Consider the following 23,873-nt stretch of genomic DNA (forward strand, 5'->3'; position numbering starts at 1 on the left):
ATTCAGTCTATGTATGAGCAGCTCAGTAGTATAAGGTCAATCCCTAGAACAACAGCCTATTACATTTTTAGCTCTAGTACAAATATAAACCCCTAAAGGAGTTGTGCTGCAGTCAAGCATTAGATAGTGCAGTGAGTTCACATGGCCAAGCCCGAAGGGTGTAATAATACACCCTGGGAACCACAGAATTATTCATTTTATTTATTTTTCCTTAGAAACACTGAGTGAAAGTTGGGGATGGAGATGTAAGCAGAAGGAAGCATTTCTACAAAGATTAACTTTTATGCTACTTTATCTTAGAAAGCCATAAATAAGCACATTTTACTAGCCTTAGAGTCTGGGTACAACTAGCATTTTGGCCTTATGGAGAATTCTTACTTTTTCCATGTCTGTGAGATGAAGGGCATGCGTTATTCCATGCATGACAAAGATAACTGGGATGGGCTCCTTGTGGTCTGGTTGCTCCAACAAATTCATTTTAAAAATAAATGTACTTTATTAATTAGGAACAAAATGAATAATATTGTTATAAAAGTTTTTCATGGAAAATTTGAATAAATTCGAATAAAATGAATTCTAATGGCCATTCTCTTCTCTCAATCTCATTGCTCCTTGTCCTAGGTCAGGGTATTATTATCTCTACTTGTGCTATTATCATCGCTGGTTTACTTTACTTTCATTATGGTGTGCCTAGGAGTGGATTTCTTTTAATTTATCCTACCTACCTAAGTTTCACTGGGTTTCTTAAATACATGGATTATTGTCTTTCATCTATTCTGGAAATTGTTTGGCCATTATCTTCTTCCAACCATTTCTCTCTCCTCCGCATCTTTATTTATTGTATCTCTTATCCTCCTTTTATTTTTTTTCCAAATAATTTGATTCTCCAAGAAGAATTCTGATTTTTTATGACCTGTCTTATAATTCAACAATTCTCTCTTCAGTTGTATTTAGCCATCTGTTAAATCCATCCATTAAATTTTCCATTTTCATTGCTATACGTTTTAGATCTAAAATCCCTATTCTATGTTTTCAAATTGGCTATGTCACTATGTTTTTTCTGTTCCTTGCAGATTTATTCCCAATATTCTCATTTATTTTTTGACATATAGTAAGCCAGAGTTTTTATAGCCTATGTCTCATAATTCTGATAGCTGAATTGTGACTGTTTTTATTGTATATATTTTTTCTTCTAGCTGTCACTCACCGTATATTTTTTTATCCTTGTCTGCTTAGTTATCTTTGATTATGTGCTGATATATTATTGAAATTATTTGTCTGAATGATTTCAGGCCTAGGATGACAGCACCTTCCTGCAGAAAGTATCTTCATTTGCTTTGGACAAATGCCTGGGCACGCTGCCTGTCCAAGACCACTTTAATCTGAGGTCTGGGCTTGAGGTTCCTTGGACTACCCAAGTGATGGGTGTTTTGACTGCAAGTCCAATAAAGGTTGGTTACTTCTGCGCTACCATCATCCTGAAGGGATAGCTACTCAGGGTCTCAGCTTAAAGTGGCAGGGAGGCACGTAAACTATCCTATTCATTTGGGCTTTTGGCTTCACCTTTTGCCCCCTTGCTCATGAGAGCACCAAAATCACAGTTCACTTTCATTACTCTTTCTTCTGGATTCAGCAAACGCCCTCAGGGCAGAAGTTACTTCTGGTGCTGGACTTTCCTCTCAGGGTGTTTGTGTTCTACATTTTAGCCCAATTATTTCTTAGCTCTTAATAAAAGTGATTTCTTTTTATATTTCATTCAGTTTATTTAGTTGCCCTCATTGGGACGGTTAGTCCAAGTTACCTAGACTTCCATTACAGAAGTAGAGGTGTGTAAAACCTTCCTAAGGGCTCTCTTGTCCCCAGTCTCTCTGCCTTCCTGTTCTCCCTTCACAAAGTAACCAAAAATGGCACCACTCTGTGTCATTCCCTTACACAAATACTTCAAAAATTTACTGTGGAATCTAAAATAAAAATCAAATTCCTTAGTTCGGACAATTGGGTCCCAAATTCCCTTTCTTGTCTCTTTTATTCAGTTGAACAAGTGTTTATTGTGCACTGTGTGGCCCTTTCTAGGCCAGGTGCTACCTATTCTCTTGCCTTTTATCCCTTTTACCTCTTATCTTACTTCCCAACTTATCTTAGACTCCAGCCAAACTGGAACATTCACTGTCATGTGGCAGAGCTGGGTCAGAGTGCAGACGAGCTAATCACCAGGTCAGTGCTCTTTCCCCTACACCATGATCTCATATTTAGGTTTAAGTACATTCTGTTTGAATATTCTGGTAAATTAACTAGACAAAAGTAACCATTTGACTGGTATTTTCATATTTCTTATTGCCTTTTGGGCTATTTGACATGTGAGTCAGAAATTTCAAACAAACACTACCTCTGAGGAGAGCAGAAGTTTGGGAGGGCCCTCCGGCATGTTAGGTCTAGAAATGAATTAACCATTGCCATCAATTTTTTGGCAATCTCCAAGGTCAAAAAAGTTACTAGGAACAAAACTTGTGCTCCAGACTTGCTTTCCCTACAAATGAGGGACTGATTGCTTGTGGAATTTGATTCCAGCATGCTGGCAACAACCCTCATCTAAACAAGTCTACTCCCACCTGCTGGTGGTTGCCTGAAATTCCAGACAAAGCTGAATTACACTGAAAAACACACTGTTCTGGAAGTAGGCAAATCTGGAAATAGGGTTCTAGTTTTGCCTTCTACCACTAGGTAACCTTAGGCCAATCCCGCTTCCTTCTCTTGGCCTCGGTTTCCATACATGTACAATTCAGCAGCTTGGACAAAAAACCCTGAACTGGCCCTTTGATTTTTACAATCAAGGATTATCTCTATAAGAATGTATGGGTAACCAGGGACAATGGGGACAAGAATTCTTTGCAGTAGGGGTGGGTTTGATTGTCCTACTTCTGAATGTGATGGTCAGTGATATTTTTCTTTTCTTGCATCTATATGGGAAAGAGACACTGCTGCAATGGAAGGAAAAGGGAGGGGAGAAGGAGAAGGCAAAGGAAGGCATGAGGGTGCTGTGCTCATTAAAAGAAGGCAGGGAACTATGAGACACAGTATAAAAAAGTTGGATTATAACATGAGGTGGGGCAAAGTGTAGGTAAAGAGTTCAGTTCTTATCTGTGCAAAAACACTCAGCCACTACCAGGAGTTCAGGTAACTGAAGCTTTGCAATATGCTGGGCAGGAGCAGTGCCAATTTATTTCATCAAATACTGAGGGAAAGGGGAAGAGGAGGGTGTTTCTGTCTGAATTTTCTAGTTAACCAAGAGTGAACTTGGAATCCATTCTTATTTCAACCCTTCTAAAATGGCATACTTTAGTAGGTCCAGAATTAGTGAACATGACAGCTCTATTTGTTGATTGTCTATGTGGCTGATGGGCTCTAAGGGGCCCCTTTCTGAATTTAATTTGTCATGGATCTGAGCTTGGAAGGATGGAGGGGATTGACTGGAGGCATTTCCTTATCCTATGAGATATTTCTGTTCCACTGGGCAGTGTTTGGGATAGCTGAAAGAACAGGAGCCCTCTAGCCAAAGTGCCAGGCTTTTCTCCAGCATGCTGGAATGTTCAAGTGGCCTGGTCTTCAGGGCCTAACTCCTTAAAAAATTTTTTTCTCTTTCATGATGTCAGCCCTGTACCCTCACTTCAACTCTGCATACTCTAGCTATGGGATGGGGGCACATCTGAGGGTGAGCCCAGTTGATAAAGTTCCCTGAGCTTTGCCCTGGGCCCTAAATATGGGGAAAAGAGCACTCTGGGAAATTTAAGTTTTCAAGCAATTCTTGCGCTCCTGGAGCCCAGTTTTGATCCTTATGGAGAGGCACACCCCTGTTATAAAACCCATTGTTAATCCTCCTCCACTGCACCCAGGGGCGATACTGGAGGCTCCTCCGGGATACTGGAGGCTCAAGGATCTGGGAATGACCAACAGTTGGTTACCTCCTGAAACACAAAGGTGTCCAGGTCTTTCGGAATGCAGATTCAGCACAGACATTAAAATCACCTCATACAAAGCAAACTCTTTGGACATAAACTGTTCCAAGAGAAAAGCACATTTTGCATTTTTTCAAAAGCACGTTGCAGGGCGAGGTCCGGCCTTCCATCAGGTAGCCCACATCCTCCCTCCCCCGACCCCCGCCCTGGGGACTATTACAAGAAGTGTGAATACCTAAAGACAAGCGGCGCGCGGGTAATTGGCGGAGGCGGGGCCACTCGCATTTTTAAGCGGCTTTGTGCTCTGTCGGGTTGGCTCTCTGGCGCTGAAGTCGCGGCAGGCGGAGCCAGTCATGCACTCTACCTGGGTGCCTGCCTAACAATAGACCAAACGCTCCGCGGAACTGCGGTACGTATTCTTTCGATGCTCCGCGGGGGCCGAGTTGCTGGGGCCGCCTCCTCCCACTCTTCCCAGGTTCCCGCTCCACGCCTACTTCCGCCCTCCCCGCCACTCCTGCCCTCGCTGCTCTCTTCTTAGAGGCAACTCTGCGGAAGAGCTAGTCTCTTCCCGCCATCAGCAGCCTTCTCCCACGTCCTCTGCTCCTCAGAATTCGCGGCCCTGGACATCCAAGGCAGGCCACGAGCAGCTGTGCTCCTCCTGCTCACCTGGTTCCTTGAGGAATGATGTCAGTCCCACTTCGAAATTCCACTTCACTTCTCTTCTGCGGTTCCCGAAGTCGTCCTGGACCTCTTTGATTGGTAAGCAGCCGCTGCCGGGCTGGCGAAGAAGGAGTAGGGGTGGGCGGGCTGCCTAGGGTCTCTTGGATGGAGCAGGCTGGGGGAGACGCATACACGGACTGGTCGAGTCCTTGAGCACCCACCCTGCCAGCCGGAGCCTTGAAGAGGTTGACTGTAGGAGTGGCGGCAACCATATAGAGCCCTGTGATTCAGCCCACTTATTACTGGGGTGCCTGATATCTTCCCGTGTGTGCCCAAACCGCACCCCACAGGAGAGATGCCCTCACCCCAGGATCCAGGGACTAAGGTCTGGGGCAACTTTACCAATTGTGTCTTCTAGGCCCTATTTGTTTTGAGGGTGGGGGGCGGAGAGAGGGCGTCTAGGGCGATGGGCAATATCCAAACATAGACAAAAGAGACACCTGTTTAAATCCGTATTTTGACCCATTCTGTGGGACACGCGTGTGTGCGTATGTATGTGTTGCGGGGCTGGGGAACCCTTTTCCTGCCATAGATAGAAATTATTAATTCATCCTCATCAGAGACCAGATAGTGTAATCTGTGGCCTGAGATGAGTGTGCTTTTGTACTTATTCCTGTTAAAACATTTGAAGATAGTTTTTTTATTTTCTATCATTGATTTCAAGTATATTTGGGTCTGTTAATATCTGAAGAGATGTTAAACAGCCACTTACATGTACGCCTCACAGAAATGTGTATTTGTGGTGGCGACAGATCCTGAGTGATAGTATATGGTTAATGTTTGGGTGGAATTACTTTATTCGGAATACTCATGCACATTCTTCAGATTGCAAAATGAAATTGATAATTAAAGATGATCAAGAATAAATTTTAAATGGGAAGTTAGAAATGAGCAAGTACCCAGAAATAAGAGATAGTTGGGCAAGGTTCCAGCAGACAGCCTTGTAGTGCCTTCAGTCCTACATAACATACTGTGCTAGTGAATGCACACACACACACATACAACCACACTGAAATTTGCAAGGTTGCTCTGGGTGTTTAGCTGGGAGAAAGGAGGACTTGTTCCCTGATCAATGTGTGAATGATCCTAGGAGTCACAGTGATGCCCAGGGCCTGTTCTCATTCACAAACCCCTTTTGGGGGAAAGAGACCTTCTGAAGGTGTCAGGTGTCTGGGGTGAGCACATAAAAGACCTCTGGAAAGACCAGTTCTCTGCAGGACTATAGCTGGTTCCACTAGCCCTGAGAATCTGAAATGGCTTAGTAAGGTGAGGGTCACAAATCTCTGCTACATGAACAGTGATCTCTCTGTATGTTATGCCATGTGCCCAGTCTTAAAAATAGAGGCTTACCAAAGTAAGGTTTTCATGGACATGACGACAGTATGCCCAGACCTATCCCAGATAGTGGAAATATGACGTCAACTACAAAAATCTGAACTCTTTGGCCTAGCATTCAGATCTCTAGAGCAGACATGAGAAATGGCAATGAAACTAAAGAATAAACCACCAGGAAGCCCAGGTGTGTGTCATTTTCTTCCTACATTTCCTCCTTGCCTTCCCTTTGGAAATGGCAACTGGTCTGGGCCACACAGCTTAAATGACAGGAAACCTACTCTGACCCCTCAAAACAGGAGTAGCATTCTCTACCCAGGAGATACCCAGGCAGAGAGATTAGTCACATTCGGGTTAGAAGGAGCCAGGGAATGTACTAAAGAACAAAGAGAATCTAAGCCAAAGAAGGCACAAGAGTTCCTGCAGGAGGTCGAACTAGATAACCACTCTAAAGGGTTAATGAATGCTAATTGTTTATATTTCTACAGAGGAATAGAAACTTCTCAATATACAATGTGTCAGCTCTAAAGACCGCCTAGCTGTAAGGATTTGGCACCTTGTGTCATATGACTCGGAGCCCTGTGTTTGGCCTGAGGATCCATCTTAAAAGCCTAGGCTATGACTCGGAACGCTCAAGGTGGTCACTCACCTGACTGATGCTTTCCTATTGCTCCATTGCTCCCTCCAGGATGTGAGAGCAGTAGGTGCAGCCAACAGGATCCAAGGTGAGTACACACCTGAGGATTAGGAAATTGGGGGTGGAGAGGGCAGAAAGTAGGCTCTTTCAATAACCTCAAAATGTTGCATTAGTAGCACCTTTTCTAGGTGAGTCTCCTGGTTAGGAGGCTAAGACTCTTGGGGGAACAAGGTCTGAGTATGTGGGAATTCAATTGAGCTAAGCACAGGTGAGTGTCAAGGGAGTAGCTACTTCATTTTCTTCTCTCCTTGCCTCATGTTGCTCAGCAAAGGCTGACTAACAACAATTAAAGTATACCGAGCTGATTCTCCCCACTGTTTTAAAGCCATATTGCTATTGCAGCAGGCATTCAGGGTCAGGGAGAGGGAGCAGAGGCAAGGACCAACCTCTATGGATGGTCAGCTGTGGATAGCCATATTATGTCTGAGGCACCTCACCACTCACTTTCAAGCCGACTCTGATTTGTTTATACCTGATGGCTAAGTTAGGTGGGGGTGGGTGTCATGTGGCAGGTTAGATTAAATTGTGTTGGCACGTAGACCTGGGGCATATGAGAAAAGATGGGTCCCTATATTCATTTGGCCAAATAGGTAATTAAAGTGGGAGGGCAAGGACAACTTGGGACCTTCTAGCATTTAGAAAGAAGGGAGGCAGCACAGGCTCTAAGTCTGGGTCTGCTGTGTGTATGGTATGGGGGACGTGGTGACCCAGTAGATGGGACAGTTGGACTCACTGAAGGGAGTAGATAGCAGGGATGTGAGGGGAGCAGAGAACAAATCAGAACATTGTGCAGTAAAGGTGTGACGTCCCTGTCCTTTTAGGTAGCACCCTCACCTGATCAGCAACTGTAGTATACCCTAGAAAGGAAGCCCAGGCCAGGGGAGCAGGAGAAGGAGAGTGTGAGTACCTGCTGATAGCCTATAAACACCACAGAGGCAAGGTTGCTCTGGGTGTTCAGCTGGGAGAAAGGAGGACTTGGGGAGGGATTTACAACTTGATTTCTGGAAAGACAGAGACTCTAGAAATTAAGGAGCAAACATATTAGACTAACTATTGAATTTCATTTGATCAAAGGAGGAAAGATGGAGCAGGAGAATGAGAGCTCACATTGTACAGAGATGAGCAGGGAAGCCAGGTAGTGGAGAAGATAAATGAAGGTAAAGAAGAGCAATAAGGCTAGGAATGAAAACAGTACCCCAAATAGTAGCTGGTATATCATTAGCACTTAAAACCCATTAGAATCATCACCTGCTCTATAGGCAAGTTAGGTCTAAGTTTATCTCCAGGTCTGCCAGGTCAGCAGTAACAATCAGGATCTAGGCATGACACATGTTCTTTGAGACCCCATACTCATATCCCTTTTCAAGTGGAACCCCAGGAAAAGTGGGCCAAGAGCTTCAGGGTTTTGGGAGCCCCAGGACTTCCTGTGAGGCCCTCCACTAAACTCAGAGTCAATTTTTCTCCCTGGCTGAGGTGAAGTAGAATTTTGGAACTTACCCCAAACACACACCAATTCACACACAGAGGCCTTAGTAATTGCCTTGATCAGGTCCAAATGCGAATCTTATTACTTCCTTGAAAAGGGGGTTGAAAAGAGAAAGAAAAGAAAGAGGAGGAGGCAGGGAAATCTAACAAAGCCACTTCCCTCTGGGCAAGAAAACTGGGACACCACAGTCCCTAAGTGCATTGCCTAACCTAGCAGCTTCACAACAGAGGTACCCCAATATTGTGATGTGAAGGAAAGAATGAGACATTTTTATCAAATGTCTTCATCTATCTGTTCTTTGAGCACTGGCACTCTGATGGGAGCTATGGAAAGAGAAGAGTTGTAACAATGAAGTTTTTTTTTTTGTAAGTATTTTCATTTTTAGTGCAATTTTTGAGATATATTATTTACTCACATACCATGTAATCATACAAAATATACAGACAGAGGTTCACAGTATCATATAGCTATGCATTCATCATCACAGTCGATTTTTGAACATTTCATTACTCTAAAAAACTAAAAATAAGAATAAAAGTGAAAAAGAACACCCAAATCATCCTGCATCTCCCCACCGCTGTTATTTATTTCTGTTTTTCTTTCATAGTCATCTGTCCATAAACTGGATAAAGGGGACATCAGTCACAAGGTTTTCACAATCACACAGTCACAATGTAAAAGCTATATAGTTATACAAGTATCTTCAAGAATCAAGGCTATTGGATGACAGTTCAACAGTTTAAGATATTTCCCTGTAGATACTCCAATACACCAAAAAACAGAAAAGAGATGTCTATAAACTGCATAAAAATAACCTCCCAGCTCTATTTGAAATCTCTCAGCCACTGAAACTTGATTTTGTTTCAATTATCTTCCCCCTTTTGGTGAAGAAGACTTTCTCATTCTCACGATGTCAGAGCCAGACTCATCCTCAGGAATCGTGTCCCATGTTGTCTGGATGATTTACATCCCTGCAAGTGATTTCTCACATGGGGGGAAGGCAGTGAGTTCACCTGCAGAGTTGGTTTGAAGAGAGAGAGGCCACCTCTGAGCAAGAAAAGAGGTTCTTCAGGGGTTGTACTTAGGCATAATCATATGTAGGCTTAGCTTCTCCTTTGCAGGAAAAATTTCATAAGGCAAGCCACAAGGTCAAGAGCCTGGCCCATCAGATTGCCAGTCCCCAATCCTTGTGAGAATATCAGGTCTTCCTCAGGTGGGAAAGTTTAATATTTCTAACTTTTTCCCAGTCCCTCAATGGGACTTTGCAGATACTTTTTTATCTTTTGCCCAGATTACTCTGGGATGTATCCAGGCATCACAACAACCTGTACAAACCAGCAATATCTCATTCCCTATTCAAGGCTTCAGTGTAATTATGGTATTCCAAGAAACTGGCATTACAAGTTAAATTAGATAGTGTGCTACCAAAAATATAAATTTTCACCAAATAAACATCTCTTCCTTTAGTCTCACACAGAAGCTGAAGTTTTAAAATACAGTCAATATCATCCTTTACTCTGAATTCTGGTTTACCTTAGTCCTATTCACATCAGCTTCATTCATATCTCTAGTAGAAGTCTGATTACTTTTTCAACTTTTTTGCAGTTGCTGTATGGGGTATTGCTGACTTTTGTAGCTTCAGAGTTATAACTCTGAGTCTCTGGTGTCACACAAATACCTGAAGTTTCAGGGAATGACCAGGTTATACACAAATAAGTCAGTATCTCAGAATTTAGAAATAACAGTTACAACTCTGGAATAGATGTGACTTCTGTAGGAGCTTACAATCTAGGACCCTTTACAATAGGCCCCAACATGATAACCCATGCTCTTGACTTCAGTTCCCTGAGTTTTTATATTATAGTTATACCATATGAGTGAGGCATGATAATATTTGTCTTTTTATTTCTAACATTTCATTCAAAATACTGTCCTCAAGTTTCATTCACCTAGCTGCATGCCTCGCAACTTCATTCCTTCTTGCAGCTGCTCAGTTGTTCATTGTATGTATACACCACTGTCCCCTTCCATTCCTCAGTTGTTGTACCCTTAGGCTACATCCATCTATTGCAAAGGTCCATTCCTGTGTCCACTCTCAGTTTCCCCAGGGACATACCTAACAACGGGGTTGTTGGATCATGGGGCAATCCCACCCCAGGCCTCCTGTGGAACCACCATACTGCTCTCCAGAGGGGATGTACCTCTCAGCTTCCCTTCCAATACTGAATAGGTACATCTTTTTCTCCACATTTTCGCTAGCACTTGTATCTCTCTATTCATTTTTAAACAGTTTTATTCGCACATCATACATTCAAACTTAAGTAAAAAATCAATGGTTCCTGGTATAATTACCTACCCATGCCTTCTCCACCACAATCTATATGAAGACATTTCCTTTTCTTCTGCAAAGTATCCCATACTGCCCCCTCCCGCATATCCCCCACTTACTGACATTTAGTTTTGGCATATTGCCTTGTGACATTCAGTGAAAGGATATTACAGTGTTACTGTTGACTATAGACCCTAGCTTGCATTGATGGTATTTTTCCTGTATACCATCCCATTTTCAACACCTTGCAATGTTTGCATTTGTTTGTTCACCTTCATGCAAGAACATTCTTATATTTGTACATTTAATCACCATCATTGTCCACTTAGGCATTGCTAAATTATACTGTTCGAGTTTTTATCCTCTATCTTTTGTTTTGGTGTCATACACATCTCCAGCCTTCCTTCCTCAGCCATACTCACACTCAGCTTTGTTCAGTATACTTACAATATTATGCTACCATCAGATAGTATTTGTGCTTCTTCTTCTCGATCTTTACAATCAGTCACCTTAGACATTCTGTACTCCTTCAGCATCAATGGCCCAATCTCTACCCTCTTTCTATCTCCTGATAACCTGTGTTCTCAACTTTAACTCTGAAAGTTGTCTCATTAATGTTAGCTCATATTAGTGAGGCCATACGGTATTTGTCCTTTTGTTTCACTCAGCATAATATCCTCAAGGTTCATCTATGTTGTTACATGCTTCATGACTTTTTCTATCTTATAGCTGCATAATTCCATCATATGTATATACCACAGTTTATTTATCCACTCATCCATTGATGTACATTTGGGCTGTTTCCATCTCTTGGCAGTTGTGAATAATGCCGCTATAAATATCAGTGCAAATATACATTCATGTCCTTACCTTCAGTTCCTCTGAATATATACCTAATAATGGAATTGCTGGATCATATGGCAGTTCTAAACTTAGGTTCCTGAGGAACCACCAAATTGCCTTCTAGAGCGGTTGCACCATTCTGCATTCCCACCAGTAGTGAATAAGTGTGCCTCTTTCTCCACATCCTCTCCAGCACGTTTTCATTTTCTTTCTTTTTTTTTTTATAATGGCCATTCTAGTAGGTGTAAGATGATATCTCATTGTGTTTTTGATTTGCATTTCCCTAGTAGCCAGTGAGGTTGAGTATCTTTTCATATGGTTTTGAGTCATTTGTATTCCCTCTTCTGAAAAATGTCTGCCTATGTCTTTTGCCCATTTTTTTGTCTTTTTGTTGTTGAATTGTAGGATCTCTTTATATATTCGGGATAGTAAACCCTTGTTAGATATGTACTTTCCAAATATTATCTCCAATTGCATAGGCTGCCTTTTAACTATTCTGACAAAGTCCTTTGATGTACAAATCTATTTCATTTTGAGGAGATCCCATTTATCTGTTTCTTTTTTCATTGCTTACACTTTGGGTATAAGGTCTAGGGAACTACCTCCTATCAAAAGATCATGAAGATATTTCCCTACACTTTCATCTAAAGGTTTTATGGTCTTAACTCTAATGTTTAGGTCTTTGATACTTTTTTTTTTTTGGAAAGCGACAGGTAAAACTGTCTTTATTAGCATACAGCATTATCATCTATGTAGAATGTCCTAAGACAGCCACCAAAAAATACTATACAACTAATAAGTGAATTTAGCAAGGTTGCAAGATACAAGATCAATATAAAAAATCAATTATATACTTATATACTAGCAATAAACAATGGGAAATTTAAATTTAAATATCACTACCACTTATAAAGCTTCAAAAATATGTACTACTTAGGGAAAAATATGACAGAAGTTGTGCAGGACTTATACACTGAAATCTTCAAAACATTGCAAAGAAATTAAAGAAGGCCATAATTGATGGTGACTCATGCTGTGTTCATCAGTCCAAAGTCTTCATATTGCGAAGATGGCATCCTCTCCCCAAATTTATCTGTTGTGTTAATGCAATCCAAACTAGACTCCCACAAGCCTTTTTGCAGAAAGAGACAAGCTGATTCTAAAATTTGCATGGATATGCTAATGGCCTACAATAGCCAGAACATCTTTGAAAAAGAAGAACAGAGTTGGAAGACCCACCACCTGATGTTAAGTCTATAAAGCCACAGTAATCAAGATAGCACAGCACTGGCATTAATCTTTGATAGATCTTGAGTTAATTTTTTTATAGGATGTGAGATAGGGGTCCTCTTTCATTCATTTGGATAGGGATGTCCAGTTCACAAAGCACCATTTGTTGAAGCTACTGCTCTGTCACAGTTGAGTTGGCTTGTTCCCGTTAACAAAGGTGAATAGTCCATAGATTAGTGGGTCTATTTCTGAACACTCTATTTTAATGCATTGGTCTTTACATCTATCTTTATGCCAGTGCCATGCTGTTTTGACCACTGTGGCTTTGTAATATGCTTTCAAATCATATTCGGTGAGACCTCCCACTTCATTGCTCTTAGTATATATTTAGCTGTCCAGGGTACCCTGCCCTTCCAAATAAATTCAGTTTTTGGTTTTTCTATTTCTGCAAAGTAAGTTGTTGGGATTTTAACTGGTATCACATTGAATCTATAAATCAATTTGGGTATAATTGACTTCTTAACTAAATATAGTCTCCCAGTTCATGAGCATAGTATGTCCTTCCATTTATTTAGGTCTTGTTTGATTTCTTTTAGCAATTTCTTATAGTTTTCTGTGACCATGATTAAATTTATTCCTAAATATTTGATTCTTTTGGTTGCTATTGTAAATGGAACTTTTAAAAAAAATTTCCTCCTTAGATTGCTCATTACTAGTGTATAGTCCACGTATGTGGAGAGGGTGAGCTTGTCCCAGAAGCAGAAGGCAGGCCTTCCACTTAATTGTTCAGGAAGAGTGTTGCTGCCTTGGGCCTTAGAGAAGGGGGAGCACATTCCCTAGGGACTGGGGGTATCCTTACTGGTACCCCACTGTTCTGTGGGGTTGAGCATGTGCCCTGGAGATGGAAGAGAGTCCAGGTGCTCTCCTGATGTTTAGAGAAGTTGGATCTGAGATAAAGATGTTCTTCCCAATGTCCCCATGTTGCAACCCTCATCCCAGTGTTTGGAGAGAACCCGGTCACTGTATAAGCTCTTGGAAAGGGTGACTTTGCTACTCTCTCAAGCCATGAGGATTCATGGCTCTCAGACTTTGAAATCCAACGGAGTTTGCCCTGCAGATTTTTGGAACTGTTTGCGTCAGTGACTCCTGTTTTCCTTTCAATTTCACCATATGGAAATGGGGATGTTTATTCTATGACTGTCCCTCCTTTATATATTGGCAGTAGATAACTTGTTCTAACCTTCACAGGTCCGCAGCCAGAGGAGAATTTTGCCTTAGGACAGACCATTCGTGTAACATATTTTGATGACATTTTGTACTGTCTCTGACTTTTTACTGAATTTGTACTGTTACTGAAATGGTTTAAGGCTTTTGTGATATTGTGATGTAATGAATGTATTTTGCATTTGGAAAGAACATGTCTTTTGGGGGCCCAGAGGGTGCAATGTGCTGGTTTGAAACTGTTATGTACCTGAGAAAAAACATACTCTCTTAATCTGAATCCAATCTTGAGGGGTCAGACCTATTGTCTGGGGTGGAACTTTTTGATTAGGCTGTGGCTGTGGAGATGTGACACACCCAAACCTGGGTGTGACCTTTTGATTAGATTATTTCCATGGAGTAGTGTCCTCGCCCGTTCAAAATGGATCTTAATTAGTTTACTGGAGTCATTTAAAAGGGGAAACATTTTGGAGAAAGCTCAGATACAGACATTTGGAGATGCTTGGAGCACCGATATATATATCTATTGAAGATTTATGAAACCAAGTCACAGACTCTTGAAGAGAAGGAATCTCTGGCCCCAGGAGATGCTAAGCTAAGAGATTGAAATCCAGAGTTTTGCTTCAGACCAGCTAAGTGAGGGCCCACAGGTGCTTAGAGAAGAAGCCACTGGAATCAACAGCTGGAAGAAACAAATTGGGAGCAAGGACCTCAGATGTCAGCCATGTGCCTTCCCATGTGATAGACATCACCCTTTCTTCAGAGTCAAGGTATCTGTCTCTGGATGCCTTAGTTTGGACATTTTTAAGGCCTTCAAACTGTAAACTTGTAACTTAATCCCCTTTGTAAAAGCCAATCCATTTCTGTTACATTGCATTCTGGCAGCTTTAGCAAACCAAAACAGCTTCATAGAATGAGTTAGGTAGCTTTCCCTCCTCTTCATTTTTTTGGAGAATTTAAGCAGGATTGGTATTAATTCTTTCTCGAATGCTTGGTATAATTCATATGTGAAGTCATCTGTTCCTGTACTTTTCTTTTTTGGGAGATTCTTGATGACTTATTCAATCTGTGTAGTTGTGATTGATTTATTGAGGTTATCTATTTCTTCTTGAGTCAATGCTTGTTCATGCCTCTCTAGAAAGTTGTCCATTTCATTTACATTGTCTAATTTATTAGCATATAGTTTCTCATAGTATCCTCTTATGATTACCTTTATTTTTGAGAGGTCAGTAGTTATATCCCCTCTTCTATATGTGATTTTATTTGATTGCACCCTCCCTTTTTTTTGTCAGCCTAGCTAAGGGTCCATCGATTTTATTGATTTTCTCAAAGAACCAACTTCTGGTTTTGTTGATTCTTTCTATTGTTTTCATGTTCTCAATCATATTTATTTCTGCTCTAATAGTCATTATTTCTTTCATTCTATTTGGTTTGGGGTTAGTTTGCTGTTCTTTTTCTTTTCTCTTTAGGTAGACAGTTCATTTCATGGTTTTTGCTCTTTTTTCTTTTTTAATATAGGCATTTAGAGAAATAAATTTCCGTTTCACTACCACTTCTGCTGCATTTTATAAGTTTTGATATGTTGTGTTTTCATTTTCATTTTCCTCAAGATATTTACTCATTTCTCTTATAATTTCTTCCTTGACCCAGTAGTTGTTTAAAAGTATGTTGTTTAACCTCCATATATTTGTGATTTCTCCAGCCTTCCACCTTTTATTGTTTTCCAGTTTCATTCCATTATGATCTGAGAAGGTGTTCTGTAAAATTTTAATCTTTTACAATTTATTGTGACTTGCTTTGTGACCCAGCATTCAGTCTATTGGGGCAGATGATCCATGTGTACTTGAGAGAATGTGTTTCATGCTGTTGTGGAGTGAAATAATCTGTAAATGTCTGTTAAGTCTAGTTCATTTATCATATTATTCAAAATCTCTGTTTCCTTATTGATCCTCTGTCTAGATGTTCTATCCATGGATGAGAGTAGTGTATTGAGATACAATAATACAGCTATTATTGTAGAGTTGTCTCCTTTTCCCTTCAGTATTATCAGTGTGTGCCTCATGTATTTTGGGGCACCCTGGCTTGGTGCATAAATATTTATGATTGTTATGTCTTCTTGATGAATTGTTCATTTTATTAATACATAGTGTCCTTCCTTATCTCTTTTAGTGGTTTACATTTGAAGTCTAATTTGTTAGATATTTGTATAGCTACCCCCACTGTTTTCTGGTTCTTGTTTGCATGCAGTATCTTTTCCAACATCTACTTACAACCTACTTTTGTCCTTGAGTCTAAAGTGAGTCTCTTGTAGACAGCATAGAGATGGTTCCTATTTTTTAATCCATTCTGCCCATCTGTTTTCATTGGGGAATTAGTCCATTAACATTTAATGTTATTACTATGAAGGCAGTAGTTTCTTCTACCATTTTGTCTTTTGGATTTTAGGTATCACATCTTATTTTTGTTCTCTTTTTACCCTTACTGATAATCTTCATTTCTACGCTTTTCTCTGGACCTCTCTTTCCTGTATTTCCTATCTCTCTATAGTGCTCCATTTAGTATTTCTTATAAAGCCAGTCTCCAGAATTTGGGGGCCTTCCTTGCAGTTCTGTGCTGCTTTCTTGATGTTCACCCATTCCACACATGTGTACATGTGTCTAGTCATGGTTATCCCCCAAACAGTTGTTCCAGACAGTTCCTGGCTATTTACTAGCTGCTCTAGAGAATTAACTAAATTTCACACCTCCCTATGCCACCATTTTTCCCTGCCTCTATCAACAGTGAGGTTTTAAAGAGGGCAAGAAAGTGGTTACCACATCTTGTTACTCTCAATTATCATTTTAGCTAGGCTCTCATCCTGACTACTACACATAAGGTGCTCCTCTGTGTGTATAAAGTAGAAAACGTTCTCCTTCCTCTTGGTTGCATCCCTTTGTCAGGGCACATGGTTTAGTAAGGGGAATGGAGTGTGCATTTTAGCTGCCACTTACCCCTATAGCTGGTAGCCTTTGGACAAGGCTCTTCCCTATCCCTTTAGCATCCCCAGGATTCAATCATAAGGAATGATATTGCCTCAGTGGTGATGAATACGTTAAGATGAGAAGTCTGACACTGGGATAGGAAGAGAGCCTGGATGCCTGGCCACACTGGGAATTGTACCTGCCCAACCTAGCTTCCATTCTCTAAAGGCATGTAGAGAATATGAAAGGTAGTAATATAGAACTTTGTAGAAATCAATGTGTCTACACATAGTAGCCCTGAATGTGGTGTCTCTGCTATGCCCTAACATCGAGAGAGACTCATTTACTTCTCAGTTGTCATTCAAATACTTATTCCCAGTAGCACTTTGCTTTCTAAAGCATTCGTCTTAGAATGCACATTTCTGTCTTTAAAACTAAACATCTGAGCAGTCAGCTTGCAATGAAGCCAACAGGCTGAATTCCAAGGGTCACACGTTTCCATAGCAGCAGTTATGCATTAGGTATTGTGCTGGTCTGAATCTGTGGTGAACCCCAGAAAAGCCATGCCCTTTGATCCTTACTCAGTATTGCTGAGTACGAGCATTTTGATTGTTTCCATGAAGATGTGACCCACCCAATTGTGGGTGGTAACTTTTGATTAAATGATTTCCATGGAGGTGTGTCTCCACCCACTGAAGGTGGAGTTGCTTGCTGGAACCCTTTAAAAGAGGAAACATTTTGGAGAGAGTCCCTTCTGGTAGAGCCACATGAAAGCCAACAGATGCCACCATGTTCTCCATGTGCCCTTCCAACTGAGAGAAATGTTGAACGTCATCGACCTTCTTGAACCAAGGTATCTTTCTCCAGATGCCTTTGATTGGACATTTCTATGGACTTGCTGTAATTGGGACATTTATTCAGCCTTGGAACTGTAAACTAGCAACTCATTAAATTCCCCTTGTTAAAAGCTGTTCCGTTTCTGGTATATTACATTCCGGCAGCTAGCAAACTAGAACAGTTAGACTAATGTCTTTTTGTAGAGCTGAGTCTGGGCAGCTTTAAGCCAATAGGGAATAATAAAATTTTGTTTCTGTATTTATTTCTTTACAATTTATTTCTATACTATGCATTTTCAAATCTGTGATCATATTTGAGTCCTTCCAGTGGGCAATGCTAACTCTGAAGTCTGAAGAAAAGTCCTCAGAGGAAGAAATACAGTCAGATACATGCTCACACATTAAAGTGCTGATACATTCACTCACACACTGGAGCATGCTCATACATTCTTGCATAACACACAAGTTAACTAATATTAACATATTAACATGCTCACACATGGAAGTATGCTCATGCATTTTTCATGCCTGAATATGCTGGCACATTCACTTATATACAAACTAATATATTCACTCTCATGCAGAGACATGCTCACAATTTCACTGAGACATCAAGGTGCTCAAATACACACATATATGCACTCATAGTCATTCACACTTGAACAATCTTACATAAACCAAGTTCATATATGCACACAAATATGATCACAAACATACTTACATGTGTATGCATATTACCCCAAACACAAGAATGTGCTCACACTGAGGATGATTTACACTCACAAACTCTGTCACTTGCACATGAACATGTTCATATATACTCACATATTCATTTACAAATATGAACACACACACTCACTTGCAGACACTCAGATAAAAACACACATTCATTCAAACTTGCATGTGACAAGAGACACATAGACAGTCACTTCCAAATGAACACTCATGCATTCATTCACACACACAAATATACTTATTACTATCCTCACATATGCAAACATTCTCACATAATCACTCACACATAGGCACACATACAGTAGCAGTGCGTGCTTACACATTCATTCAAGCTAGCACATTGACATTTTCACACACATGAATATGCTCACACACATAAACATACTCCCACATTCATTCACATACAGGAACGTTCACAGATTCACATGCAAACACATACATATACATGCTCAAACAATGATACACTCACATTGAGGGGTAAATAGCTTCACACATTCATGCAGACACACAAACATCCACATTAATATTCTTGTATTTACTCACATGATCACATATTCACTCATACATATACATGTTAGCACATTCACTTACATGAGCATACTCAAACATTAACCTGTTCATACTGCCAAAATGCTCAGAGATTTACTCACACAAGCAAATATGTTCACATAAATATATGCACAAAATACATACACAAAATATGTTCACATAAATATATACATATATGCATAAATATATGTATGTATATATATTCACATACAAAAGCACCCTCAGGAACACACACATGAATACACTAAAATTAACATACACAAGCACGCTAACACATTCACTCACATAAACAAGTTCACAAATTAATTCACACACCTAGACACACTCACATATACTTACAGTGTCACTCAAAATCGCATGTTAATGGGCATAAACATGATCACAAATTCACTCATACACAATAACAAGGTCACACACATGCACAAATACTTTCACTGATTGATACAAACATGCTCATAAATTTACTAAAACACATAAAATTCACACTCATGCATTCACTTCTCACACACATTCTCATACATTCAATCACACTCCACACTCATAAAAGCTCACATGTAAACACTTATAAATTATCCAAACACATGATTGAATGCTCTCAAATAGGAACATGCTTACACATTCACTTGTACCTGAAAATGCACACCCTCACCAAGGTATTCACATTTGCTCACATATCATATACTCACACACGTGCACACACACATTCAATCATTTAATGTAGCCACCCATTGACAAGCTCACATAAATGAACATACTTATAGATTCACTCACACATACCTATATGCTAACATCCATGGGTATGCTTGAAAATTCACTCATGCACATGAATACCTCATTTACTTGAATACACAAATGTACCCACATAAACACACATGAACTGGCTCTCACATTCCCTCTCCCACTTATGCTGACATACATGCACATGCTCACAATTCACTTATACAATCATGCTCATAAATTTTATAGAAAAGCCTCAAATACACATATATGCATGCTCATATATTCATACAAACATGCAAAAATACTCAAATTAACATGCTCTTCCACATAAATGTGCTCATGTATTCACTTACCAATACATACTCACATACACTAAATTGTTCACATTCACTCACACATAAGCACAATTTTAACTTAATCATACATTCACATACAAACATGCTCTCAGATTCACTCATATACATAAACACCCTCACATATAATCACCTGCACTAACACATATTCAGTCACACTCCCAATTTAACTGTTAATATATACAGTCACTATTTGCTCACACACATATGCATTTATGTACAAGAATGCACATTTACCTGCAAGAACATGCTCACATAACTGTACATGCTTGTGTTCATTGTCTTACATTGACACAATCATGTTCACTCACATGTACAAGTTCACAAATTTACTCACACAGAGACTGTCATATACTCACACACTCTCTCATGTTCACTCATTTACAGAAATACTCACACATTCATTCACCCACCCCAAAATGCTCAAATATTTATATACTCAGACAAACATCCTCACATTACCTATACAGCCAGTTTCATATACTCATATTTTCTCACATATGCACATTAATGCTCCCACAAACATGCATATGATTGCACATTAACTCATACAGGAACATGCTCAACTCACCATGAAGTTCATTCACACCCCTAGATATACTCAGATGCACTCACACATCCCACATGAGAATTCTCACACATTCAATCATACATACATATATAAACACTTATTTACTCACACACAGTAATATGCTCACGCTGTCAGGCACATGAACACACTCCCACATTCGCTCCCACAGTAACTGTTTAAAAATTCATTTGCATACACAGATAACCTCACATATAATCACTTGCACTCACATAGTCACAGTTGTACATTACAACACTCACATATACGATCATGCTTACTATTCATGTGCACATACATGCTCACATAAAATAGTATTCCCACAAATTTACTCAAACACAGAATCGTTTTCACATGCACATACATGCACCTTCAGTTACTCACATTAACATGTTAATACATTCACTCCTCATGATTATGATCACCAATTTACTTACAGACACACTCATATATTCTTACTTAAGCACATTCATACATTTACTTATATACACATTAAAATGCCTACAAACAAGGACATGCTCACACATTCACTCATACATCAGTACTTAATACATTCACTCACATGCTCACTTATCATAATATTCTCACAAATACATATTCACATGTTTGCTCACCTAAACATGCTCATAAATCTTCAGATACCTAGCATATATTTTTTGCACACAGTAACACATTCAATCACACTTGCGCATTAATATTTTCATATGTATGAATTCTCTCACATTCACTATCTCAGAAATTCATTCACATGTAGACAAACTCATAATCATATGAACATGTGCATTTACTCACATACACACTCACAGGGGCATGATCACATAGGCACAAATGAAATCATTGCACTGTGAAGCTCATATATGTGCCCATATAAATAGATATACTCACATGTGTATGCATATGCTCACACATTCAGTTGTACAATATACTCACACATTAACAAGATCACAAATGGGAACAATTGCTCACATTCATGTACATGCTCACACATTCATAAAGATGAACACACATAAATATTTACTTAAACACACAGTCATAAGAACACACACATGAAAGGCTCATGTATTTACATATATGGACATGCTCACATCCTTGTACATGTTCATACATTAACTCACATTGACATGCTCACATATCATTCATTCACCTGAGAATTCTGACACAAATATTTACTCACACACAAAGATACATGGTATACACACCCATGTAAACAGGCCTACACATTCACTTTCATACATGGGCATGTTCACATACATGCATATACACATTCACTCATGCATCTGAAAGTGCTCACAAATTCATTCCCCACAAATGCACTCATGTTCATTCACATGTGCACACATTCATTCATACATGTACAGTATACTCAGAAATAGGAACATGCACACACATTCAGTCACCTGAACCTGCTCACATTCACCGTGAAGCCCACACATTCATTTACACATGTAGACTCATGCATACACATGCATAAGCTCATACTTTCAATCATACAAATGTACTCATACATACTAAAGTCCATGTGCATTGTCATAAATTCACTCATATAGGAATGGTGACAAATATTAATCATGTAAATATGCTCACTTTATCATGCTCTCACATATGAGTATGTTCCCACATATACTACTCATGAACATGTTCACATACATGCACATGGTCACATATTTCCTCAAATAAATACACTCTAACATTTTCACACACTTGAAAATGCTTACACACTAGTCACACACACAAATGTGTTCATATACATGAATTTACTCACACATTTACCAAACTGCATCATCACACTCACACTTTCACTCATACACATGAACCATTTAAACATAACTTGCTCACATACTCACATACTCATACATTCACTTACACTCACAAATATGCTTACAAACTCACTCATGTTCATAGACACCCTCATATTTAACAGTTCTCACACTCCAATCAGTTTGCACATTGACATACTCACATACACATGCATGTTCACTATTCACTCACACATATATATGCTCACACACATGAACATGCTTGCACACAAAAACATGCTCATGTTTTCAATCCTACAAATTTACTTATCCATTCACTCACTCACATGACCATGCTCACAATTTCATTTACACACACAGACTCATTCATACAGGCTAATATGCAGAAACTCACACATAGCTTATTGACAAGAACATGATTAAACTTTCACTCAGAGATACACTCATGTATGTTGTATGCACCCCCTGACACATTTGCTTACACATATTAATACACTCACAAATAGAAATATGCTCACACATACACTCAGAAATGAACATGCACCTACCACAGAGCTCACAATTCACTCAAACATGGAAATACTCTTTCACACTCACTCACACAAGTCTAATCACACATTGTCAAGGACACACACATTAATTTTCATAAACTTTCACTAATGTGCTAACATGCTAACATCATGAACTTGCTCACATATTCACTCATGCATGGATATGCAAAATATTTATTAGTAACATGAATATACTCATATTAATATGCTCTCACACATAAACAGGCTGATGATTTCACTCAGACATGGACTTTCCTACAACCACCTCACACATTCACTCACTCTCATGGCCATGCTCACAAATTTATTGACACTTATAGAAACACTCATTTATACTCAAACACATGCTCACACAGTAACTCAAACACTCAAATATACTCAAACTGGTATACTCACACATATGAAAATGCTCATACGTTCACTCATACATCAAAATATGCCACATATATAATGGCATTCTTACATTCACTAACTCATTTCTGCACATTAACACTTAACTTAGATATGAGCATACTAACCTTTATGCTTACAAATCACATGCTCACATTCATTAACCCTCACATATATGTACACATTCACTTACAATACATGCATACACATTCATTAAATCACATGGACATTTTCACAGATTTACCCACACAGACACAAACTCATGCACATTCACGTATCCTTTCAAACACAAATATTTCAAATTAATATGCTCACACGTGAAAATGCTCATATAGTAACGCAAGAACTGAATATATTGACATACATGAAGTTACTCAATCATTGCATCAAAGTATGTTTACTCATGCACATGAGCACTCTTGACATTAATGTGCTCACATGCTCATATTTTTACTCACACACATACAAAAATATTCTCAAAAGTTCACTCACACACATTGACACCCACACATACAATCATTGGCACAATCTCACAGTTTCAATCACACTCAATTGTTAACTTGCTCACATATACAAACATGCTCCCTTTTTCTTATATATGTAAGACACATATGGATACACATTTAACACAAATGAACATGCG

At 39.5% G+C, this 23,873-nt stretch overlaps 1 long non-coding RNA gene across 1 annotated transcript in view; it reads left to right on the plus strand.

Moving 5' to 3' along the window:
- The first annotated feature begins 4,503 nt into the window (after nt 1–4,503).
- The window catches only part of LOC143670305 (uncharacterized), a 125,177-nt gene continuing 105,807 nt past the window's right edge, over nt 4,504–23,873 (plus strand). Inside the window, exons 1-2 of the long non-coding RNA XR_013169322.1 lie at nt 4,504–4,712; nt 6,694–6,730. This is a non-coding gene — a long non-coding RNA (uncharacterized LOC143670305). The remainder of the gene's footprint in view (nt 4,713–6,693; nt 6,731–23,873) is intronic.

This window comes from Tamandua tetradactyla, chromosome X (genome assembly GCF_023851605.1).
Source record: "Tamandua tetradactyla isolate mTamTet1 chromosome X, mTamTet1.pri, whole genome shotgun sequence".
In the NCBI taxonomy this organism is placed as follows: Eukaryota; Metazoa; Chordata; class Mammalia; order Pilosa; family Myrmecophagidae; genus Tamandua; species Tamandua tetradactyla.